Genomic DNA, 25,289 nt, shown 5'->3' with positions numbered 1-25,289 from the left:
GCATGCAGTGGGAGGACGGATGAGTGTTTCTGCAGCCGGTCCATCCTGGAGGCAGGCGGCCAAACAGCCTCCACAGCAAACATTTCATGACAGCATCTCCAATTGTGGGAGTTTGGTCTAAACGAGCCAGAAAGTTCTGAAGAGGTCACTGGGCCTGAAGGACACGCGAGGCTTCCTGACAAACTCTTGGCACAACGATCGCTGTTTTGTGTGATGTCTTTGTTCTTTGTTCGCTGAGAGAAAAGGCTGACAGTTGCTTTCTGCTGTGAACTGACGAAGCAGAGAGGCCCGTTTCCCTCTGGCAGGAGTTCACTCTGAACTGAAATGTTTAGTTTTGTTTGTCTGATGTCACTGTTTTGCATTTTTCATGTGAAAACTGGACAAGAAAACAGCAGCAGCATAAATATTTCTAATCCCTGTGTTTGTCAAATGATTTGCATTTAAACTAATATTCAGAGTTAATCCTTGCTAAAAAATAGTCGTGTCAAGGGAAATATAGGCATAATTAAGTATAAGCATAATTAAGTTATTGTTTATGTAGCGCATTTAAAACAACAGCTGCTGAGCCAAAGTGTTTTCCCGCAGAGAAATAAGAATGTTGCTGTGGCGTTTAAAGATTTGAGTTTAATACCCTGCAGAGTTATTAATTATGTACATTTACCGAAGTAATTTAATTTAATTACGGATGAAACTTCATCAAGATGTAACATATTCATTTAGCTGACTGAACTAAATAGAAAGATCAAGACCCTTCAATATTATTAATTATGCAAATTTAGCCAAGAAACTCACAAATAATGCTTTTAAACACCCGAGTTAAAATATATATATATATAAACACTGTGGAACAAATTCAGGAAAAAACACACACACACACACAAAGATGAAAATCCAGCAGCAAAGGTGCAAAAAAAAAAGCTGCACAAATGTGGAATACTGTAACTTTAACAACCAGTTAAAATGGGGTAAATAATGTAAAGTATCTGTAAATAAATTATGCATTTTGTCAATTTAAATGCAATATAACTGCGTCGTTTTACTGCTACACATTATAAAAGAACTGATTACTTTTTTTAAAAAAGGAAGAAGAAGAAAAAACATTTTGTGTTAATAAAAAAAATCAGTGAATTTGCCAGAATTTGCCAGATTTGTTGTCTGTATTGAAATTACTATATATATATATATATATATATATATATATATATATAATCCTTAATTTACAGAATTTTCTCTCAATAAAATGAGGTTTGAATTGAGGGTCTGAGAGCAGAAAACTGAATTATTATATCAGTAGTTATGTCAAGCTCCTTTTACTTCAGGGTCCACATTCAGCCAAATTTGATCTGAAGTGGGCCGAACCACTAAAATCACAGTATAATAGCCTATAAATAACTGAAACTCCAAAATTTTCCTTTGTTTTAGTGCAAAAAAGTACATTCTGAAAATGTTGACTTATCTGTTTTTGCAAGACATTAATGAACAACTGGAAATTCCTTCAGACAGATAAGTGCAATTTCAACAACATTTTGCCTCAGTTTATCATTTACACATTACAACATTACAACTTAGAGATCACAGAGTATCTATAAAGATCAAAGGACAAATTTAAAATATCAGTTACGTGTACTGATGTCTTCTCTGTGGTTTTTACACTTTGCAAAGTCCTCCATATGTTTGACACCCCTGAGTTAACCATTAAGGCCTTTAGAAACCAAAAGTAAAACCTGATATCTGATATTTCTGACATGTTGTTGCTACTGGACTGTTTGACCTCCACATATAGAGTCCGATAAGCTCATCTGGGAGCTAATAAAGGCAGAGATAACGGTCTCTAGATCCTCTTGCGATCCCTCTGAGCCGATAAGAGCTGACCTTCACAACACTGGACTGTTTATTAAATCTGAAAGAGGAGTGCTTGACAGTTCACTCGCTGCTTCTTGATGTAAGTACAACAAATAAAACAAAACCACATAACAACATCAGAAAGTGCAGCTCAAACCACCACCCTCCAAAATTGGATTTCTATCTTGCTGTTAATCCGCCCTGCACGCCAGAACAGGATTGAAGCTCTTCAGAGGTTGGATAACATTCAAAAAGCCAATTTCATACAAGGTCAAGTGAATTCAGAGGTGTCAAAGTCATTTTAGTTCAGGGGCCACTTACAGCCAATTTCATCTCAAGTGGACCAGACAGGTAAAGTCACAGCATAATAACCTATAAATAACGACAACTCCTATTTTTTCCTTTGTTTTAGTCCAAAAAAATACATTCTGAAAATGCTCACATTAAAGGAATTATCTGTTCAAAAAATCATTATGAACAGCCTGAAATTTTTCTAGAAAAATAAATTCAATTTTAGCAGCATTTTGCCTCACTTTTTCATCAACACATTAAAACATACAGTTCTGTACAGAGTGTCTACAAAGGAACAAAAGATATCTGGAACTGAACAATACAGTATTTTACTTTATGATCAAAATGACAAAAATCTGTCAAAAAAAAACACAGACGGCAATGAAAACAAGACGAAATATTACAAAAACTAGACACAAAATTCTAAAAATGAGACAAACGACACGAAACATAACAAAAAAGAGACTGAAAATTTGACAAAAAGTTACAAAGCAAAAAAAATGGACAAAACCGAGACAAAAAATTGCTAAAAAATTACAAAACGACAAAAACTAGACAGAAGCAAGACAAAAAAGAACAAAACGACAAAAAAATAGATAGCCAACAGACAAAAACAACACACAAAACAGTGAATACAGCAAAACACAAAATGACAAAAAATAAGACAAAAAACCGCAAGTGAGACAAAAAGGAAACATAAAAACATGAAACAAATGACAAAAGTCAGCCAAAAACGGACCAAAAAACAACAGATTTTACTATTTTACTTTATGATCAAAACAACTTGTCATGGTTTACAAATATTTTACATTTATTATTTAACAAATTTACAATCTGCAATCACAACAAAACAAAAAGAGACAAAAAATAGCCAAAAAAGTTACAAAGCAACAAAAATTACACCAACAAAACAAAAAATGACAAAAAAGGAACAAAACAACAAAAATAGACAAAAAACACAACTGAGTTAATGTCTTCTCTGTAATTTTTGCACTTTACGAAGTCGTCCTGTGGGCCGGACTGGAACCTCTGGAGGGCCGGGTTTGGTCTGCTGGCTGCATTTTTGACACCTCTGTCATAAATGCACCACAGTGGCTTTAACACAGTCTGTACATCCACACCCTCTGTGTTTTATTGGAACTGAGGATTTCATTTTCATTCAGGTAGACCGGTGAGGGAAATGAGCGGCTGTTGTAGAAGTCAGTGGGCCGAGATGAAGTGGTGACGCCTGAGCAAATAAATCGCTGCTTTTCATTATGAGCTAAATTTAAAACGTCCCTCGAGAACGCAAACTGATTATGTCCAACAACTCGGACGTGGATTTTCATTATCAGAACCGTGTCACAAACTGCTGCACTTACATAAATACATAAATGAGATAGAAACTGTCTCCTGGTGCCTCTTGGATTCAGCTGAATCATGCACAGACTGCACGTTTTCACTTCATTCTCATTTTTATGGAGAGTTTTCCAGTATTTTTCTGCCGGCTTTGTGCTGGGATGTGGGCAAAATGCTGCATGTGTGCTGATTTCTGGCACCTACACGACCGTTGGAAAGTTTGGGATCATCCAGACGTTTCCATGTTTTCCATGTAAACTCACACTTTTATCCATGTGCTAACATAACTGCACAAGAGTTTTCTAATCGTCAGTTAGCCTTTCAGCACCATTAGCTAACACAATGTAGCATTAGAACACAGGAGTGATGGTTGCTGGAAATGTTCCTCTGTACCCCTATGGAGATATTCCATTAAAAATCAGCCTTTTATTTACCACAGTAACAATGTCTAAACTGGATTTTTGATTAATTTAATGTTATCTTCATTGAAAAAAGTGACCCTAAACTTTTGATCGTTAGTGTATGTTTTGGTTTATTCACTCCAGTCATTTATTCTATTCTTTCCACCTCGATCAATGAAGAAGTTTTCAAGCACATGGACCCAGTGGCATGCACAGATTGACACCAAGTGGTGCAAGAGCACCTGCCCATTGCCCTCAGGATCAAGCAGGTGCCCTCTGCGTCTCAACTTTTAAAAGAAAATTTAAACGTTAAACACACACATTGATGCACACACACACAGGACCCGTGCCATGCCCCATCTCGTAACGTGAACAGGAGGAGCGGACACGCGCGTGGCAGAAGCTGCACAGTCCACAGGCATCTCCACACTGACTACAGACACCAACCAGGTATCAGGTAAATGAATCAAGTGTATTGTTCATAAGCCTTAGTTGCCACACAGTGCATTTATTTATCCCTGTTGTGAAGTAGCCTGTTTCATGCAGCGCTTAACAACCGTGCCTAAATTAGCCAACTGCCCGTGTTAGAAAGCCCTCATATTTTGACTGGAATATTGTCTGGGCTGTGTTATCTATGTGCATTTCCTCCTTTGCTGAGTTAATCGAATGTTAATGTTTTTCCATAATGTCACTGAACGCACCTCGAGTGCCATGATTTTCTCTATAGGAGTGTTTCAGATGACGTCACACTTCCGGGCTATTAGCTGGTCCGCCATATTGGGTGGCGAGTGTTGAAATTGTTGTGATCAGGAGTCAGCGAGCAAGATAAGTATTGAGCAAGATAAATATAGTTTGCAGTGTGACTGGGGACAAGAATGGTTCACGCCTGTTGTGTCCACGGCTGCCGCAACAGGGCGGAAGGCCCAGTTAAACGGAGCCGAGGGTGAACAGACAAGGAAACTCAGCCGGCTGAGGCACCACACGCTTGGCAATTAGTATCTGTTTTTTTTTTTTAAAGTCGTATTATTAAGAAATTGTCATTTTCACTTTTACTTTGTATTCCATCATTGAATTCATCTTCCATAAATACACTTTATTGTGGTAAAATAAACTTTTAGTGCATGAATTGCTTTGAAAACACAATTGAAATCTCGCAAACAGCCAAAAGTCTTACTCAAATGTGATTATTTTATTGAAAAAAAAAACATTTCGTGAGTTTTAATGTATGCCGAATGAAAGATAACAAATGTATAACTTAGACAATTGTGGAAATTAGGTGTTTCAACCGTTATTATTTTCAATATAATGTGATGATGATGACCACACAGCCAATCTCATTTGGTGGATTGGTACAGCATAGGATCAGTATACTAAAACTGAATATTTAGTTTGTGTAGATTTACTATTAGCCTACATTAGGTAGAGGAAACACTTGCTGTGGCTTATTTGTTAAATGACAAAAGAAAAAGTAGTTTTCTGCCTTGTTGTAGCCTAATGTCAGGAATCAGTCTTGATATTGTCGATCTCTTTAATTTACCAATTGCAGCATGCCCAGAAGGAAAGGATAAAATCAATGCCATTACAGAAAATGTGTTCCTGATTTTTTTATTTTTCAAATCTCACACTGTTATGTTGAGGCAGCCAGTGGTTTTACACGCTGCACGAGGTGCCCTTTTTTTCCCCCACTGAGCACCTGCCCCCCAAAATGTCTGTGCACGCCACTGCACGGACCACTAAGAGAACTTTTCTTCAGTGTCTTCTGCATCGTCATCAACATCTGAAAAGCTCCTCATTCAGCATTTCTTTAACATTATTCCTCTCAAAAACAATAATAAAATGTCACGGGCTTGTTCTCCTGCTTTGCTAAATTAAAGTTGGCATTTAGAAAGCTATTTTTCTGATCTTTGAGATAAATTTTTGCAGAATTCAGGAACAGCGCGCATGTCAGTATGCCTATTGAAGTGAATTAGTGATTAATCGCCCTCTTGCATGATACATACATCAACAATAGCCTCATTTTATTTGCTGGTGGAGCTACGACAACTAGAAATACATGGAAAAAACAGTAAATTGTCAGTATTTGTTGTGTTTCATGGCTTCCCTGCACTCCTGAACTCTTGTCTTCCTCATTCACTTCCATGTTAAGGTCTGAAAGTCCTTCTTTCCCCAGACGATGCCTCCATGCTGAGCTGCTGTGGAGGGACAAGAACAAACTCTGGTAACACAAAATGACAATTTGGTACTGAAAGAAGCTAAAAACACTGCAGGGGATCCTCTTGATTTAATTAATCCAGAGTGCTTGTACCTCATTCTGAGTCTAAATAAAGATGGTCTAAATATATTTCATTATATTTCATTTTCTTCTACTCTTACACATTATTTGTACTCCAAACAAAACACTCTAACATTCATACATTCTTATTTCACATAGAGTGTATATTACGCTCACTGAGCATTTTCCATTTAATATTTTTCTTATTGTTTATTCTTACTTACTGTATATTCTTGCAGTAAGTAAGTCAGTTTTTCTTATTTATTTTGTTTATATAGCGTGTATACTTCACTCCTTTAATTAATAGTTGTGTTTTCTTGCTTCTCTTACCATCCCTTTGGTGCTATGATGTTACAAATTTCAATATAGTGCTACTGAAAAAGTGACTAAACCCTGTAGAAACACACAATATAGTCGAACATACATCTGAAAACCTTGCATGTTTGAACTGACTCTGGAGTCACTTTTACTGTCCATTTGTTGGTCAGTCATTTAGCTGTTTGAGTCAGAAGTGAGCAGCGTGAATGTGAAATCCACACAGTGTCTTCTGCAGGATCAGCTGTGTTGTGGATTGTTTCTGCATGGCTGCTCTGCCTCCACACCACTGGAGCTGGTGCTTCACAGTATCAGCCCGGCCGATTATTTTAGCCCAGCTGCTCCCCTCACGCTCCCCTGCAGCATGTATAGCTGTCCTTTAATCTGCATTGTTGGACAAACTGTGGCAGAGCTACGCCGCTGTATCTGAGTGTGTTATGAAGCTCTACTTACTCTTAATGGATTTTAGAATAATACAGGAGAGCTGCGGGAGTGGCGATAATCCTGTGACGCACTTCATGTCGTAAATGGATCTGCAGTATGAGTGAAAGAGCTGCTTTTAGAACAAGCATGTGCTGTTTATTTGCTCAGTTTTCAGAGGCAAACTGTGTGACCTGAAAGTTTAGGTCATTGTACGTGCTGCTATCTGGCAATGATACAGAAATCTTTAACAAATCTGTGGATCCAGACTATAAACCGCATCACTGCCACAATCTAATCACTTGGTCCGTGTGTCATTTCTGACCTTCCCTGAAAATTTCATCCAAATCCGTTATACCGTTTTTGAGTAATGTTGCTGACAGACAGACAGACAGACAGACAGACAGACAGACAGACAGACAGACAGACAGACAGACAGACATACGCTGCGTTCCTTGGCAGAGTAATTAGATATATCTACACCAAATAGCATAAACTGAAATTTCCGAGGTTGGACAAGGTTTATTATCAAGGCTGCAAATCAATTATTTTCATTGCTTATTATTTTCCTGATGACTTTATTAGTTGATAAAATGCTAGAAAATGGTGAAAACTGTCCCAACTTCCAAGAAGAAGTCCTCAAAATATCTTGTTTTGTCAACAACTCAAAGATTTTCAGGTTACTGTCAGGATAATATTCATATCTAATTTAGATTTAGAAAATTGAAATTAACTCAAGCTGATAAATTAATTATTAAATAATACAAAATTTAAATAAATTAATGTATTTGATTGTTTTTGTTTTTATTTCCTGCCTGTAAAGTTTCTTTGAGTCCCAACAAAAGTGCTATACAAACAAAATTTATGAATATTATTAAATTAATTCGATAGTTTACAACTGATTGAATACTTGATAAATCGTTGTGCTCTGCTGCAACATGAGATTTGCAGAAATTCCTATTATTAATACTGATAATGCCACACTGTCTACTGTTAATGCTGGGAGAATATAGCAAAAATAAAATACTATGGACAAAAATATATTTCGTATATCTTAAAAGTTAGTCTTTTGAGGTTGAAATATGAAAAACAAATTAAGCATGAACTATAAACCAAAAGCTGTGACGATCATCTTAAGGTGAAAAAGTTTTAAATTAATTTTTAACATGAATTAAATTAAGATCATTGTCACCTGTTGCTCCTTTCTTTGCCTCAGAGATTTGATTAAAGAAGCAGAGAACTCTTGTTTTCTTTCTGTAACGTTGATAATGGCACACACAGTGACAGGTTTCTAACATTTGTGATCAACTTTTTAATTAGTTAAAGTCAAAATCTACTGTGCTCTTGCAGCTTCAGTAACATAGCTGACATGTACGATTCTTAAAAATCATCTCAAAACATAGAAAAGCCATTTTTGATGTGTTCTGAATATGTAGAAATCTTGCTTAAACACATATGAACTATTAAAGTCTAATGTTCAATGAATTAATTGAAATTAATTCATAGATTACTGATGTTAAATGGGCCCAAATGCAGATTTAAATGTGTTACTTTCTCAAATAAAACACACAAAAAGGCATAAGAGTAAATCCAACCTGTTTGTGTGTGTTGTCCCAGCAGGGATAATATTGAATAACAAAAGCTGATCTGCAGCAGAATAAATATTTAAAAGCAGCAGAAGCTCCGACAGCATTTTATTCTATTATATTTTGATTTGCCAGCTGGTCCATGATTTTTTTTTACTTTTCTTTGCATACAATAAATACATTTCCAAGATAAATGGAGGCAGAAAAGGAACCAACTGGTGTATAAAAAATAAAACCACAATGCAGAAATGCTACTGTTTGATGCTCAAGACTTCCTTATTGACCGTACAGTTGATTTTGTATGTCTTTAGTCTGTCTTGGTATTGGCACATATTTTGTGGTGCTGCTGTCTGACAACACAAACAGAAGTCTACGGTCACCTTAGGCTGTTTGAAAACACCTATATAATTAAACTTGATTTAAATTGAATTAGTTCAAAGCTTCTCTTTGTATAATTAATGCTTTTTGGTCTCACAAAATTAAAACAGGTCGTACTCTAATTTATATTCAGTATATCACTCAAGTCTCTCCTTTTATTTTTATTTTTTTGATAAAGATTTGCCTTTAAAAAACAATTAGGCCAGAATAGAAACATAAATCCTCCTTGTTGTATTGTAAATGTATGGTGTTTATTAATTAAATCAAACATACAACTGAGAAATGTCCCTTTTTTAGCTTTGTAAAAATAAAATTACGTTTTCACCTGCCCTTGTTAAATGTGTGCTTGTTTTAATTTTCTCATTCACTGGTAGGGCGGTGTCTCATGATAACTGCGTTAGTACAGCTTATAAAAGGTATATTCTTTAATTAATATTTATTAGACCACGCTAAAAAATAAAACGATTAAAACAACATGACAGTGGATTCAATGTTTGAATAAATCGAGCTAACTCCGCCTGTCTGAGCTATTTCCGGTGTACGCCCGACATAAGTCAAACACATTCATCCAAACTACCGTTACTTTGCGTGCTGCCTACTGCGCATGTCAGAAGACAGAAGAAAGGTGTTGCACAGTGACCGAACTTACCGGTACCGGAGTATTTAAAGTTTAATTTGTGTCTTTCGTGAGTATTCCAGTGATTTCTGAACATTTTTTGGCAATTTGAAGTGAAGTTAGTCTCCTTTAACGGGGGGCTGGTTTACTAAAAAGCTACATTTGTCGGCAGAAATTAAAGACAGCAGCAGTTTGTTGGTTTTGAACAGGTGACACTAATTAAAGGTGGCTAACGTTAGTTTACTATCGATATTCTCTCACTACTAGCTAATGTGCTGTGACTTGGTGCTAATTTTAGGACATGTAAGTTAACGTGGTCACTTAGAAGGGCACCTGTAGGCGCTGTGCACCTTAAAATAAGGCTTAAAATGTTTCCAGATGTTTATAATTTGGTTCAGTGTATCTATGAATGCTGTCGGAGCTAATTATCTCCGTCCTCTTCCAGATGCTGCCTGACCTGTTGACACGACTGGTGAGTGGCTGACACTGACATTTTGCTTTTCTGAGACATGGTGTGATATTAAAACTAAGCAGGGTTTTCACCAAATGACTTGAATTGCTGTAGTTGTACCGAATTATCCATTGTAGAATGATTGGGGTGATTTTATAGGGAGTTACATCTGGAAGGGAATCAACAAAACTGACAAAAGACTGTCTGGAAATGTGTTTTACCTTGTAATACCGGCAAGGACAACTGAAAGAGTTTGTTGCTTTAGATAGTTTTTAGATCTGGCTTGGCGCTCGGCATATAGAGCTTGTTCCATGTGTGGTGGCAACGATTGCAAGACACTATCAGCAGAGTCTGTGTTTGTGGTTGACTTCATTCTTTCTGTAATTGAAATGTTTTAATACAGCTGACTTTGGGCTTCTATTCGCAAACAAATCTTTCTTTTCAATGCTCCCAGCTCATTCTGCTCCACACGTGTGGAACCTGCATGTCAACAAACTCTGTGTCATGTAAATAAAATTAAAGAAAGAAACTAAATGTATTCAAGAAGCAATAACAAACAAATTCTGTTCAGCCCTATTGGAGAGTATCTAATATAAATTTTGCAGAATTGCTGTTAAATGTTATCCCAGACGATTCAGGTATTGAAAAGAAGCAAATTACAATTCCTGTTAAAGTATTTCAGCTCAATCTCTTGTTTCTAAGACAATATTGTAAAATATACGGCTTAAGTGAAGTGAAAACAAGTACAGCATGTGTCATTTAATCATTACATTTTATTTTAAACAGCCAGTGGTCTGTAATCTGGTTTTCCTCTCATGGAAAATCATGGTTTCCATGTGTAGTTATTTCATAAAAGCAGTAAACCACCCAGTTAACGATGGACCTTATTTCATGATCTATTTTATAAGTAGGTGACTATAATAGGCTCAAACCTAAAACCTGTGCTGTCCTCTGAAGCCAAAATGCAGTAACTTACTTAAAGCTGAATGACGACCAGCAGTTCTTGGGACAGTCTAGTCACTTTTCCCACCAATTTACCTAACTAAGCTTAAGTGCCTCAACTCATGACCTGAGTTTCTAACTATTCTATCTTGGGGGAGTCACACTAATTGCTGTCTTTATGACATTTGACTCTAGTAGACTTCAAAGTTTGGTACGGTCCAGTATGAGGGTATAACTTTAGAGATTGATTTATTACGCTAGCGTGTTGCTTCTAATGGAAACGACAGTAAAAGAAAAAATGGCGCATTTAGTTCTTTGTGTGCTTTGTTGTTGTTTTTAGGTTGTATATGTGGTCTATTATTTAGTAATCGGCTTAAAATGCATAAAAGTTTCAAAACTTTGTCTGTCACACAGTGTGCTTAAGAGCCTGTTGCTTTGTTCTTCTTAAAATAATTGTTTATGTAGTCACTCCTCTTGACTAAAGTATATTTTATTATATTTGACTGGTAGAACACACTGTGGGGAAATACTGAAAAACTAATTTTCTAAACTGCCAAAAGGTCCTGGAATAAATAACTTAATTTGAAAAGTTTTTGTCTTAAAGCAAAGTGAAGAATAGGCACTTTTAGTCCAGGTGGTGTGAGTCGACGCAAAACTAATTAGCTGAACTAATGTTTGAATGTCGGCCTGTGTTTCACAACAATACACAAACTGTTCTGTCACTGTAACCGTTCCCAAATCATTCTGCTCTGCCCACTGTGATTAGCTGTCAGTAGCAGCAGAGAATAGAGAAATATTTAACCAAGAAGAAAAGGAAAATAGAAAAGGAGACAAACAAGATACGACCTCATTAGATAGCGTTACTTTTGAACCGACAATTCAGGAAGAAAAATGTTTTACCTTGCTGACATGTTTCGCCAGCGTCTGTCGTCTTCATCAGAGCATCATCTGACATGTAATGACGTGTCCTTTTTATCACGTGGTTGATCTGACAGGTCTGTCAGAATCTGCCACCCGCTGTCCAGCGGTCTCTGGAGGATGGAGTCCCATGTATTAGAGGGTGTAGGCCCCCTCGTCCGTCATGGAGCGGCCCCGCTTTCTGAGCTCTATAGCCTCCTTAATCCATCGTTTGTGTTTATTGGTCTTCAGTGTTACAATCCTCGCCCTGTCCCAGTCCACGATGTGGTTGTTTCTTTTGCAATGGTCCGTGATGGCTGATTTTCTTTTGTTTTCTTGATTGGCTTTTTCTTTTTGTGTGCTTGTGACTCGTCCAGTTGTTTCCTTTTCACATTCTGTCTGGTGTTTTTTTTCTTCTTGTGTTGAATGATCTGCCTGTTTCTCCAATTTATGTTTTTTCTCATGATTAGCGTGGAATTTCAAAAATGATATTGCATTTATTGTCCGGTTCTATTCTGTCTTTGGGATGGACTAATAGCTGCTGGAGTTTTGTATGTGGTTTTACTGCTGTGCTGACACTGTGTTTTCTCATCATGCATTGTATAGGTTCTGTTATCTCACCGATATATGGAATGGTGATGATGCCTTTATTTTTATTGTCAGGTTTTTGTGTGATTTGTTTTTGTTTCCTTTTGTTTTTTTAGTTTGTTTTTGGCTTGTTGTTTTCCTTTGTTTGTGATCCATATGGGATATTGACAGTGTAAGTGTGTTCTTGATGTGCTATTCCTCCTCCTGTCTGGCTTCATCGTCGGTTATGATGCTGGTCCGTTCATAAAGTGTTCTAACTACTGATAGTTTGTGTGCTGTGGGATGTTATGATGTCCAGAGGAGGTACTGGTCAGACAGATTCTGACAGACCTGTCAGATCAGCCATGTGATAAAAAGGACACGTCAGATGACGCTCTGATGAAGATGGCAGATGCCTTCGAAACATGTCAGCAGGGTAAATCATCTTTTCTTACTGAATTGTCGGTTCAAAAGTAACGCTATCTTATAATAACAAACCACAAAATGAACATAATCCAAAAAGATACAACCTCTTTTAAAAAAGTCAAGAAAATATGACGAGGCTTATCTTGCGTGGCTTCACAGCGAATCACCAGATCACACGTGGTCGGAGGTGAGGACAGTCCCCTATGTGTTTTATGTCAGAAAACTGGCAGCGGACAGCATGAGATCAAACACATTAAGAAGACAGAAAAGGACTTTACATCCCCGTCACCACAAGAAGCCACTTCCTTCAGAGAGAATTTGATGAGTACTGTAAGCAGGAACATTGCATGGTAAAAGCTGCATCAGTGAACAGCAAAGCACAGATATCATCATACAAGGTCGCATACACAATCGCCGAGTGCAAGAAACCACATATAGTAGCTGAGGATCTCATGCTTCCTGCTGCTCTTCATATGGTGTCAACAATGATTGTTGAGCAAATGAAGAACAGCAAAGCACAGATATCATCATACAAGGTCGCATACACAATCGCCGAGTGCAAGAAACCACATATAGTAGCTGAGGATCTCATGCTTCCTGCTGCTCTTCATATGGTGTCAACAATGATTGTTGAGCAAATGAAGGCTATCCTCCTGTCTCATGACACAGTTGCAAAATGTATATTTCAGATGATCTTGAACAACTCGGAGGCGTTGAAAGAGAAATGTTTTGCGTTACAAGAGGACAAAGCTACTGACAGAAATAAAAACTGTTTAGCCTGCAACCCCATTTTGAAAACATGTGCAGAGCAGAACAGGCTCATTGGAGCCACTAACGGTGTGACAAGACTCTCACACTGGCTTGTTCATCCGGTTCTTTGGCCAGATATCTGCATATTTTGCACATAGTGTGAATGTGTATTGAATTGTATTTTTATGTATGTTATGTTTTATTCTGTTGTGGTTCTGGCAGAGTGTTTTTTTTTTTTTTTTTTTCCTGTTTTTGAAAGAGGACACAGATTTATGGATTATTGTTATTTTAACTGAGCATGTTCTTAAGTTGTTGCTCATGGTATTTATATAATTTAAATAAATTTAAACTTGGCTCAACTCATGTCTGTTTAAGGCGAGGAGGGCCCTGAAAGTTTTTTTTGTCCTTTAAAGACAGAAAAAATTTCAGAACCGCTGCTTCAGTTTTACCGTCACAGGACTCTGTATTACAAATGTCCTTGAAATTCCACCTTTGTTTACAGTGCAGGTGAAACCATACCCAGCTACATTTTCGGCCCTATTTGCGAATGCCCTTTTCAATGACGGTCTCTAAATGTGTTGCAAAAAGAAGCCTATTATTCTCTTGCACAGGCGAAAATTTTTGGAGGAATCCGAAAACGAGTCATCTTCAGTATTTAGAGCATATGCATTCATATAACAGAAGTGAAGAGCTTTCATTATATTCTGTTATAGCGGTACTTGAACATACAATGCCTCCACAGCAGTGAGCCTTTATTCTTCAGTTCTGGGTCTTTTTATTTTATTTTATTTATCTCAAATTATGACTCATGAGCTCATACTGCTGCTGCAATTTTATTTTTATTTTTTTTGTGGCAAATGTGATTATTGCCACCGCTCTCACCAACACAGTGTTGTGATGTCAGTCATCAGCAGCACAGCATCTCATCATCTCTCCAGCACCGTGCTAAGAAGCCAGATGGAAAAAAGGAGGAGGAGGTCTGATTTTAGGACATTATATTTCTCAGAACTACTGATGTCGTGTACCAGTAGGTGATGTTTTTCAATTCGGTCCATAATACATCACCAGAGTGTTCCCAGCCCTCATGTTGCTTTGGTTATGTACCTGGAGATGGACAAGAAAAGGATTTTTGAGAACTAAAATGAATCAAACATTAATTGAAAGAAATGTACCCCATCTTAGGAAACATACACTTCCATATCGGCCTCAGTTTCTCTCGTTAGCTTGGCTGCTTGTTAGCCTGTTCAGGCCCCTCATCAGTGACCTGGTGAGTGTCAGGCAGATCTCAGTTCACATGGAGTGATGCCACGGTTGTTATAATATTCATTTGTGTCTTCTCAGGCTGGAAAACTGGACCAGTCTACTGCCCACCCAGTCGAGATCCTCTCCAGGACAAGAGTTGTTGTTGGTAGCAAAACAAAGAAGGTATGAACCATGTGGGGAGAAGAGTCAATGTGATGAAAAATAAATATACAGATTTGAATTGGTTCTTAACTTTTCTTGCTTGAATTGCTCTGTTTTGTTTCTGTGGGGTTTAATTATGGGTGCATTTGTTTGCAGAAGTACAGAATATTAACATGCAGCATGTTAAGTCTTCATTAGACGCTTGGAAGAGTCGTATTGCATTGATAGAAAATTAATTTAATGAAGCGGTGCGGTCTGGATTTGATCTCATCTGAAGGCTGCAGTGCTAAATCTTTCTAAGAATTGTCTGTGCTTATTTTTTCTTTTAAATATAAATGCGAAGAGCTGTTAGTCGCTGCTGATACACGGCTTTGCTCCTAATTTGAGCGTTGCAGTCCATTGTATTTGCAAATTTTACAGACAAAAGACATCCACATATCTGGTTTTTATTTAACCATGCTGCAAAAATGCCATTTTAAATTTATTCTGCTGCTAATCTACAGCTATGGTTTAGCACCTCCACAGGTAGCCACATTTTAATAGTCAAAGTCGTACTGAACTGTCTTTGAATTTCGGACTGTTTCTGTACTGTTTTCCTCTCATTTCTCACGTGTGATCTTTGCTTCTGTACTTCTGTGGCCATCTTTATCTCTCTGGTTGTTTTCAGCTGTTACAATCAGCTAGATTTTAACAGTCCTGTATGTTAAAAGTTTCTTGGACCCATACCAGCAGCGATATTTCTGAAAGCGTGTTAGTGGCAGTAGAAAAAGTTGTGTATATCGGGACATCAGTGGTGCATCTTGTGTGATTAAAGATGTTTGCTGTTGCAGAGCTTCAGAATTGTGTCTTGTCATCTTGCAGAGGCGCTGATGCCAGTCTATGTACGGACAGCTGCTCCCTTAAGGTATTTTCCTTAGGCTTGTACAGTTGTTGGCTCTTTTTTCTCTTTTAACCTTGGCTGATCTTATTTGACGACTTAAATCTTAATATGTGTTGCAACTGCTTGTGGAAATCTCAGCAGTTTAAGTGGTATTTGCCATTCCATATGCAAAAAAGAGAAGCAAAACAATCTAAGAACCAAAAAAAGTAACTGTCTGTAAATAGATTTTTGAGAAACGAAAAATATCTTATGAAGCGTTTTGTTTGATTTTGTCTGCTGAAGCTGATTGTTTTACGCCACCTGCTTTTATTACAAGAAATTCCATCCTTCTTCACAGATTTATACTGTCAGAATGAGACAGGAAATTGTCATCCAAGTGTTATAATCTGTGATTGAGTGATATCTGTTATATACACATTCGTCAGTCCTGCTCCTGACATGTTTTGTGTCACGCCTCTTTTATACTTTTATACAAAACACCTTCTGCAAAAGATACAGCGAGAAAACAACTGTGCATCTTCGCTCATAACTCCTCCGACAAGCCTCCTCTCTGCTCTATATTCATTTTAGGATTTGAGACATGCTTCAAGATTGCATGCTGAGATCAATCTCTGCACTCCAGGCAATAGAATGGAGGACTGTGGGGACGAGGAGCCTCAAAATAGGAAATGAAAATGAGCCTCGTGTTTCCCAAAATCTCTTTTTGTACAGTTTGCCGCCTGCATTCTCCTCAGCCTTTATTTTGAAAATCCACCAGAATGTTTACAGTAAGAATGAATGACAAGACAAAGTGTTTCTGCCAGAGAGCCTCTGCATCAACACTGCACAGTTTATTATGTGGATTAGAGGACCAGTTGAGTAATTTCCTCTGCGTGGGTTTTGTTTGTGGCTGCTCTGTTGACAAAGCTTTGATCAAACACAGTACATAGATTCCTTAATGCGCTGTGCACATACGGAGACGCTGCTGCAGGTTTTCAGATTAAATGTGACACAAAGGCTTTCGCAACAGTAGTAAGGAATGAGGTTGAATGGTATCTTTGGGTGTTAAGATGTCAGCCAGTTTTAGAAATGCAAGAAAGTTTCCAGCCGCTCTCGCTCACATTTATTCATTTTATGTGCATTTTTGCAGGGCAAGTTGCTCCTTCAACACTCTCAAAAATGTATTTTACTCTTCTTCCCACTACAAAAGCAGTCCATTCCTGCTGAATCAGACTGTTATGGGAAAACAACTTGAATAGTTCTGAAACAAGGGGATGGGAAATGTGGAATGGAGACGGAGCAACAAATAGAAAGATCAAAATTCTCCCAATCTGGTAGTAAGAAATCAAAAACATCTGCTAGTGATGTACCAATCCCAATCTGAGGACCAGGTTCAGGGCAATTAAGGCAATTTATTGGTTTTATAAAGATCATAAACCCGGTTCTTTGTTTACATCTGTTGCTACACGTGTTGTAAATTCTTATTTAGTCAGTAAGTGCTCGACTGATAATAGAAGTTCAGCACACTGTATATTAAACTTATGTTGATATTGCTGAGGACACACGTTCCGTTATGGGCAGCAAAGTGACCATTACATATGCCAATAAGATCTAGGAATGTCGTCCTATGTAATATGATTTATTTGTGCACACTGACCTCCTCTGCCATACTTAGTATTTGTAGTAAGTTTAGCATCCAGACACATAACAGAGCCCAGTATATTTTGCATGATTATGTACTGTAATGGTTGTGTTGTTGCCTAGTCCCTGTGAATTAAATGAGAATGAACATTGAAGAGATTTTAAAGAGTTAACAGTAAAGTTTGGATATTGTCTTATCTTACGGCTGCAGTGCTTAATCTTTCTAAGAGGTGTCCTCAGGGAACAGAGTTTTCTCTGTCGCTGCTCCCACCCTCTGGACCTCTCTCCATCTGTACAATCGAGACTGCTTAGACATATTTAAATGCCTCAGAAAAACTCCCCTCTTCAAGATCGCTCTTAATGTTTACTGTTTAATGCTTTTATACCTGCTCTTTATTCTATTTGTTTGTTTTTATTATTTGGCCTTTTCCTGTGAATTGTCTTTGAATGCCCAGAAAAGCGCTACACAAATAAAATGCATTATTATTATTAGTTGATTTGTCTTTTGAATATGTTTGAGACAAGCTGGAGCTGCTGCACGCATACTGTTTTGCTCACCAAACTGTTTTTTTACTGGCAAACTTTTCATGAAAAAAGTAAGTTGCATTTGCACAGTTGGTCAGAATAGATCAAGCAGAGTCTCATGACAAGTTGGCATGATTTTGTGAAAACTGTTTCTGCTTTAGTGTTTAGGGAGAAAGTTCTTTGTTTTAACGGTTAGCTAAATGACAGCAGGAGGCTGGTAGATTTGAGAAACACAGCTTGTGTGTTGCAGATGGTATTACTAATAAAAATTTTAGTCCAAATCAAATTTATTCTGTAGCTTTGGCATGGTAAAGCGCTGTGATAGGGCTGCATGATGTTGTGAAAAGCTGACGCCGCATTTTGTTTTTCTGCTTATATATTGATTTATTCAGTAGGTGACTTGAATAATTCTTTGGAAAGAAGTAGTTATTGTGGAATGACTGAGGTGTTTTGCAGGGAAAGTGCTTCTGCATCTAAAAAAAATAAAGAAACAGCTGAAAGAAGCTGGTTACAACCTTTCTCATATGGTGTATGAAATAGTGTCTGGCTTCACATTTGTGCAGATTTAAATGGTTAAGCACACTTGTTATGTTGCCTTGTATTGTGTTTTCTGTAACTATTAACCTTTCTGAAGTCGTAATATTGCTGACATTGTGTTTCTTTTTGCTACTAAATCTTTCTTTTCAGTATTTCTCCCGTGTTTCTTGCTCATTTTACTGTGAACACGTGGAGCCTGCATGTCACCCAGCTGCTTCTTAAACAAAATTTTAAAAATAACTCGTGTATCTGCACAGTCGTTTGGTCGTTAGCACTTTTGCCTCGCAGCTAGAAGATCCCCGATTCGCATCCAGGCCTTTCTGCATCTTCTCCTGTGCATGCGTGGCTTTTTTCCGGGTTCTCTGGCTTCCTCTCGCACTCCAAAAACATGGTGAGGTTAATTGACGACTCTAAATTGTCCATAAGTGTGAATACGAGTGTGATTGATTGTCTCTATATGTAGCCCTGTGATAGACTGGTGACCTGTCCAAGGTATCCTCTGCTTTCAACCCAAGTCTGCTGGGATAGACTCCAGTCCCCTGAGACTTAAATGAAGATTATGTGGTGTATCGATGATGCATGATGGATGGCTGGAACTCGTGTATCCAATAACTCTTAATTCAGACTAATTCAGTAACTTCTGTTGTAGATTAGTCATGGAAAATGAGAATGAGAACTCTCAGATTTTATTTGTAAAGTGCGTTATAAATTAAAGGTATTATTATTAACTATGGAAGTTGGAGAATGATGCATTTCAGTTCATTTGCTTGGCTTTACACTGCACGTCCTGTGCTGTTTGTCTTCCACATGTACATACTGCTATATTGCCGCTGCAACAGTATATTGTGTAGCCTTAGCTGTTACACGAAAATTATTTTGGTAAGGGTGTGCCAACTCCCTGTGGAGAAAAGACCAGAAATATATATATATATATATATATAACATACAGCTTAAAAAAAAAGATTGCCCTTCTTTGCTCTTCTTCTTTATTTGTGAAAGCACACTTGGGTCTGTAAATGAAGACATTGGTTAATGTACATGCTGTGTGCCTGCTGGGGGTGTTGATGTTGCCCTTGATTGAATTTCCCTAGCTTGATGTCTTCAGTATATACTCCCACAGCCAACAAATGGATGTCTCCTGAGCAGCCAGTCTTAGAGTGCATGCAGGGTTAATTGTAGTGGTCCGTGTTGAAGACATAATTGCACAGCGACTGATGCATGGATCTGTCGTTGAATTTAGATCTTATTGTATGTGGTGTAACATATGCTGAGTCTCTCTGACAGGCTCACGTCCAGGGATTTTCTTTTGTTTAATGTAAATCCTGATCAACATTTGTCAGAACACTCTGCAGAGTAATTCACTGCTGAAAAGTTGGTCATTATGCAGTCTTTCCAGCCTTGTTATGGTAAATTTGCATCCCCTTATAGAATACTACGCCTAACCCAACTTCTTTAAATGAAAGGAAATCTGTTCCCCAGTTCTATTAATTTGCGTATGTGTGCTGAGTTCTTGTTTTGCTCAGTCTCGTGTTTTTTAGAGGGATTATTTTACACTAAATCTATCAGATTGTAGAAAATTACACAAATGTTCAGTGCTCATTGGTCCAATAAATTGTTGTAGTCAGTTACATTTTTTGAGCAAGTTTTTGCTACACTTTTAGTCTCTCCAAGACTTATGAAAGCTCCACATTTGCCTTAAAGCCAACTCTGTGAATGAATTTGTTAATCCTCTTGGGCTCATTTTTACAGCCAGTTCTGCTCCAAAACACTGATGTTTTAGTAAAACAATGATCTCCATTAATCAATGCACGCTCCAGCTGAGTCAGTCCCATTTGTTGTGGCATCTCAGTGTAGAGTCTCCAGGCTTGGCTGGGCAATATGTGTCCATGCATCCAGCCCAGTTTGCTGCTGTTGCCCCTACAGCTCCTCCATCTGTCCTGGCACTGGTTGATTCGTGGCAGCAGCTTTGTTTCCTCTTCAGCAGTGAAGTTTGGTTCATGTAACAATGAGGAATGGCTGAATGGAATGAAGTGCGGTTGGAAATGCTGTTAGCTGTTGGACAACTTCATACAGCTGTGTTTGAGTCAGCTTCTTTTGAGTTCTGAGCAGCTCCACATCAAAAAAGACTGATGTGAAGCCACCGAAAAGAGAAACTTTATATTTTCCTGTGTCAGCCTGGAGAATTTACTGTTGGATGATTATCGCTCTGCTGCAGTGCCTTTGTATTACTGCTTATGTAAGACGGAAACATGTAGAGCAGTAGTCAAGTCACTCTTTTTTTATGGCTAAAAAATACAAATTAAAATCAAGAGTATATAAAAAATTTGTCTTTTAATCACTGATTTAATTTAGACCATCTTAGTGGACAGTTGCGCAAAAAAGTATTAATACTCTCATGACAATATGACCAAGAAAATCAGCTGCTGCTACTTTCCGGAGTAGTGGAATGGCATTATAATTTATTCAGACATTTATGGTAGCAACAAAGAATGAATCCTGACTTTTCTTTTTGTGCCACAATAAAGCTATTGTTTGTGGCTTTAACATTTCGACAATTTGGTGCAGACATTCATGTTCTTTTTGATGCTCTTGGGCGGCATGGATCAGTGGGTAGAGTGGCCGTCTTGTAACTGGAAGGTTGCCGGTTCGATCCTCGGCCCGTCGTGCTCATGTCAAGCTGTCCCTGAGCAAGACACCGAACCCCTAATTGCTCCTGATCGAATATTACCATAGTAATATTCGACTATGTAACTAGGACTAGACAGTTGTCTATATTTTCGTGTTGTATCGTCATTACCACAGATTGCAGATAAACAGTCAGTTGCCTCCATGTGGATCACTGCACTCATCACTTATTTAAAATGCCAGTAGCCAATGTAACAGAACAGCTGCTTTCATTATCTGCATTTTTATGAAGCACTGCACTGACCACAAGTAGTAATTTTACCTTTAACGTTGCTACAAAATTGGAAATGTGCTGTTTAATATGGTCCTTTTTAGCTGTCATTTAATTTCACATTTTCCCATGTCTAGCAGCAGAAACAGAAAACGTATTGTAAATTTGGCTGCGTTAAAATGCATGATTTGCGATGCCAGGGAAGCCTGAATGTTGAATCAGTGAGTGGTGAGTTTCTTGTTAGTACTCCAGCAGCTACCACTGAATAGCAGTTATCAGCATGCTGATTGCTGTTCCTAAGAGCCCTGTAACAGTAAATTTCTCCTTTGTGAGATCAATAAAGTCTCTTATCTATCTTATCTATTGTATGTGTAGTTGGTGAGGTCGGCTGATGAGCTCATAATGTGAGTGAGGCAAATAGCATCTCGTCTCCTCCTCATCCTTTGATATGAGCTTTTTTTCTTCTTTTTTTTTTTTGTGGCATCGGTGGTGTATCTGGAAAACTGAATTTGCTGTGATTGGAACAGCCTTCCAGCCATAAGTAGTGTTATCTCCCTAGTGTTTGCCTTTCACAAAGTGTGATCAGTGAAACGGAGGGGCGCAGACATTCTAGTTGTTCCCCTAGGCTTAATGAATAAGACAAACAAGATGAGGAAAAATGCCCTTTCACTGTCCTGTGTGAATCAGTACACTGTATGGCCGTGTGATTCTGACCAAATATGGAGCCGTGGTCAAAGGAGGGAATGGTGATTATTTTAATACCGTTGCGCTGGGTGTTGCATAGATGCTTTCACTGCTCCAGTGGGAAATTGGGGCCATGTCATTTTGTGCCACCATTTACTCTGACCGTGTCCTAAACTAAAGCTTTATCAGATCTAGAAGGAATACACTGAACAGACTGGCTGAGGGAGGATGTTACAGCAGTAAAATAACTCCTGTAAATCTGTGTGATGTATACAGGGAGACCCAGAAGTTTGGAAACAAATGAAAAGTGTATAATCCAAATAATGTTATTTCAATAAATCCGTACCACAGATATATTCAGAAGAGAAACAGATTAGTGTAAAACAAACCTATTTTGACATGTTCATGTTTGTTTCTTATACAAAGTTGTGAATGTTTCCACCAACTGGTTACACTGGTATCTTCTGGAATGTACCTTCATTCATGCTTATGAAGGTTCCTCAAACTGGCCAGTAAATGTTGCCTCATAGTACTTTTGGATGTTTAAAAAAATTAAAACTGTCAGATACTTTAACATCAAGAGTTGTGAAATCTGACACTGATACTGTTTAGTAATTTCATTCTTATTAAATATATAAATGACATTTTTTTAATGATATAAAACATCTTTCAAACTTGCCAGCAGTTTTTTGCCAAGGTCACCATGCAGGTTATAGATATTTTAATCAATTTCTGTTTTCAGATTATGTCACTCTACAAAGTAATTTATAGCAATGAACTATATAAAACTTTAACATTTAGGTTTATTATTGAAAATATGTTGCTAAAAGTAGACACAATTAACAGAAAAATAAGTATTAATTCTGTAGTTTTTCATGGAAAATTACAGAATCAATAAATGGGAGATATCTTCTAGAATTAGTAATTTTATAGCAAAAGCATTGAATGGATGTGTTTTCATCAGTGTGTAATATAAGCATTGTCAATATATACATACATATATTGATAGAATAGCAGTTTCTTTGTTTTCACACATAGATGTCAAAGCATTAAAATGCAAAAAGAGCTGAAAGAGGAAGAGAGACAACTGGGGGAAAAAAGGTGCCAGGAGCTACTTGGTAATCAGAAGAAGCAATGCAATATCTAGCTTCCTCCACAAAATAAAAAAGAATCAACCATGATGGAATATTGTAGGGCTTAAATAAGGCAAGTGAAACAACCTCCCCCCAAAAAGGAATGAGTCAGTGGATCAAAAACTGTCTCCTCCAAGAGACGGGAGTAAGCACATCAAAGAGCCTTCATTTAATAGAAAGGAGTAAGTGCATCAAACGCCCTCCTGCTAGCAGAGATGAGTAAGAAACGTGCATTCTGAACTCTGGAAAGTGGCTCTAACTACCCTGGAAATAATGAGCAACGTAGAGACATCCGTGATCGACCACCTGCCGAAGGAGGGCGAAATGTGAAACCTGGAGACGCTGGAAAGAGGGAGCAGAACCAGAACACAACACACAGCAGCACAGCATGCAACAGTTAGCCTAAACAAGAGCCCATTGTTTATTCTGTGGGTGATGTTTGTAGAGTATTATTGCCATTACTGCACATACCATTAATTGCACATTTTGATGACTGACACTCGCTCCCCTTGAGCTGTGCACAGATCTGAACGCCTGTCTTTGATCTGACGCCTGCACCTTGAAGCTTCTTTTGACGTCCAAGTGGCATTTATTTCTATACAAAGAGCAACCTATAATATTGAAGAAACATTAAGATTTTAACCACATAATACAGGCTAAAAGTAATACAGCTGCAGTAGCAAAAGCAGGATGGAAAACTGCAAAAAAAAAAAATGCAGACTCTGTGAATGTTCAATCAATATCACTACCAAATTAGCACGGAACCAGATCTGATTACAATTAGAACTGTACATTCCATTAGCCGTCATCAGTACACGTGGCAAAACCTGGACCCCCGTAGTATTTCATCTGTTTCACATTTCTGTACCTCTCCATATTCTCTCAATGTGTATTTTCCCAACACATGTTGTCTATAGAGAGAAACAATGAAATTACTACTGATGATTACAAACGTGTATTGCTTACAGCACTAGTGTAGGAACTTCTGAATTGAAATGAAACACAATGCAACTGAAGCAGTCATCACAAGAGCAACATAACACAAACATACATAAATAAAAGATGCACAGTCCAGCTGGAGTCTGACTGGGGTCGTCATGGACCCCAAATGTTTTTTCAATATATACACCACAAACCTGGTTGGAATCAAATAAGCTTTGGTGTATGAGATGGCAACTATGTGGGTGATAAGTACCTAAAGGGACTGAAAAATCCAATTGTAAATCAAAAAATATGACAACTTATATACCCCTGGGGTCTGCATATATAATTCAAACTGATAAGCAGACATATTGCTAATCTTATAAGGTCAATAAATAGGCTGTAAGGCTTTAATGTTTTCAGTCAGTTTCTGTTCTAGGACTATATCGCTCTTCAACGGCATATAAACGTCAATTAAAAGCCCTTGAAATTGATTGCAGCTCTAAAAACTTATCTTACCGTTTTACTATCTGTGCACTGCTCCGTGGGATCTTCCAGGAAAGCTGGTGCCATTTTCCAGGAGAACTGACTGGTCATTTGATGAGCCTTTTAATACACAAATCTGAAGTTACCCCGCTAACCTCACATTCTGCTTTGTAGTACAGATCTCTTCTTAGATAGGTTTAAGGTGTTTCATCCCTTCATTCTAACTGCTCTGTGATACAGTCTGCATGCTGGCTTTTGGTTGTTAACTTCCCCCTTATCATTACACTCAAAATTATCTTTTTATACGACTCTTTGGAGGTTTTTGCAGTGTTTGTGTACCTGCTGCTGCTGCACCTGCTCTCACCACTGCCACTCCACATGATGTTATGTGCTATCTGCAGTACTTACAGTGCTATAGCAAAACAGGCACTGTCACATTTTGTTGATGACTTAATAGGAAAGCATTAGTTCTTGTGAAATTTGTTGTATTCATGATAAAGTAAATAAACAGGAAGACCAGATATAAAAACTGCACGAATAACACTGAAATAAGTAGCAAAAAGTCCACTGTGAAGAACTAACTGAATCTGAATGTGACTGACAAGCTCCTTCACTTCAGATGACATCTTGTTTTTAGAGGATTTTCAGTTTGTATCCGCTGTACTTTGTGTCTGCTGACCTCCCTGCAGCAGCTTACTTTGGCTGAATCCC

The 25,289-nt window shown here is 37.8% G+C and overlaps 1 long non-coding RNA gene across 1 annotated transcript; it reads left to right on the top strand.

The window, feature by feature from the left end:
• Positions 1–14,832: 14,832 nt before the first annotated feature.
• LOC127534829 (uncharacterized) lies at positions 14,833–17,598 on the top strand. Its single transcript, XR_007943406.1, has 3 exons — positions 14,833–14,917; positions 15,727–15,800; positions 16,347–17,598. It is a non-coding gene; the product is annotated as an uncharacterized LOC127534829 (long non-coding RNA).
• The last annotated feature ends 7,691 nt before the right edge of the window (positions 17,599–25,289 follow it).

Source organism: Acanthochromis polyacanthus, chromosome 7 (assembly GCF_021347895.1).
Source record: "Acanthochromis polyacanthus isolate Apoly-LR-REF ecotype Palm Island chromosome 7, KAUST_Apoly_ChrSc, whole genome shotgun sequence".
NCBI classification, from domain to species: domain Eukaryota; kingdom Metazoa; phylum Chordata; class Actinopteri; family Pomacentridae; genus Acanthochromis; species Acanthochromis polyacanthus.
Note: the sequence above shows the minus strand (reverse complement) of the source record. Positions and strands in the feature narration are given on the sequence as shown.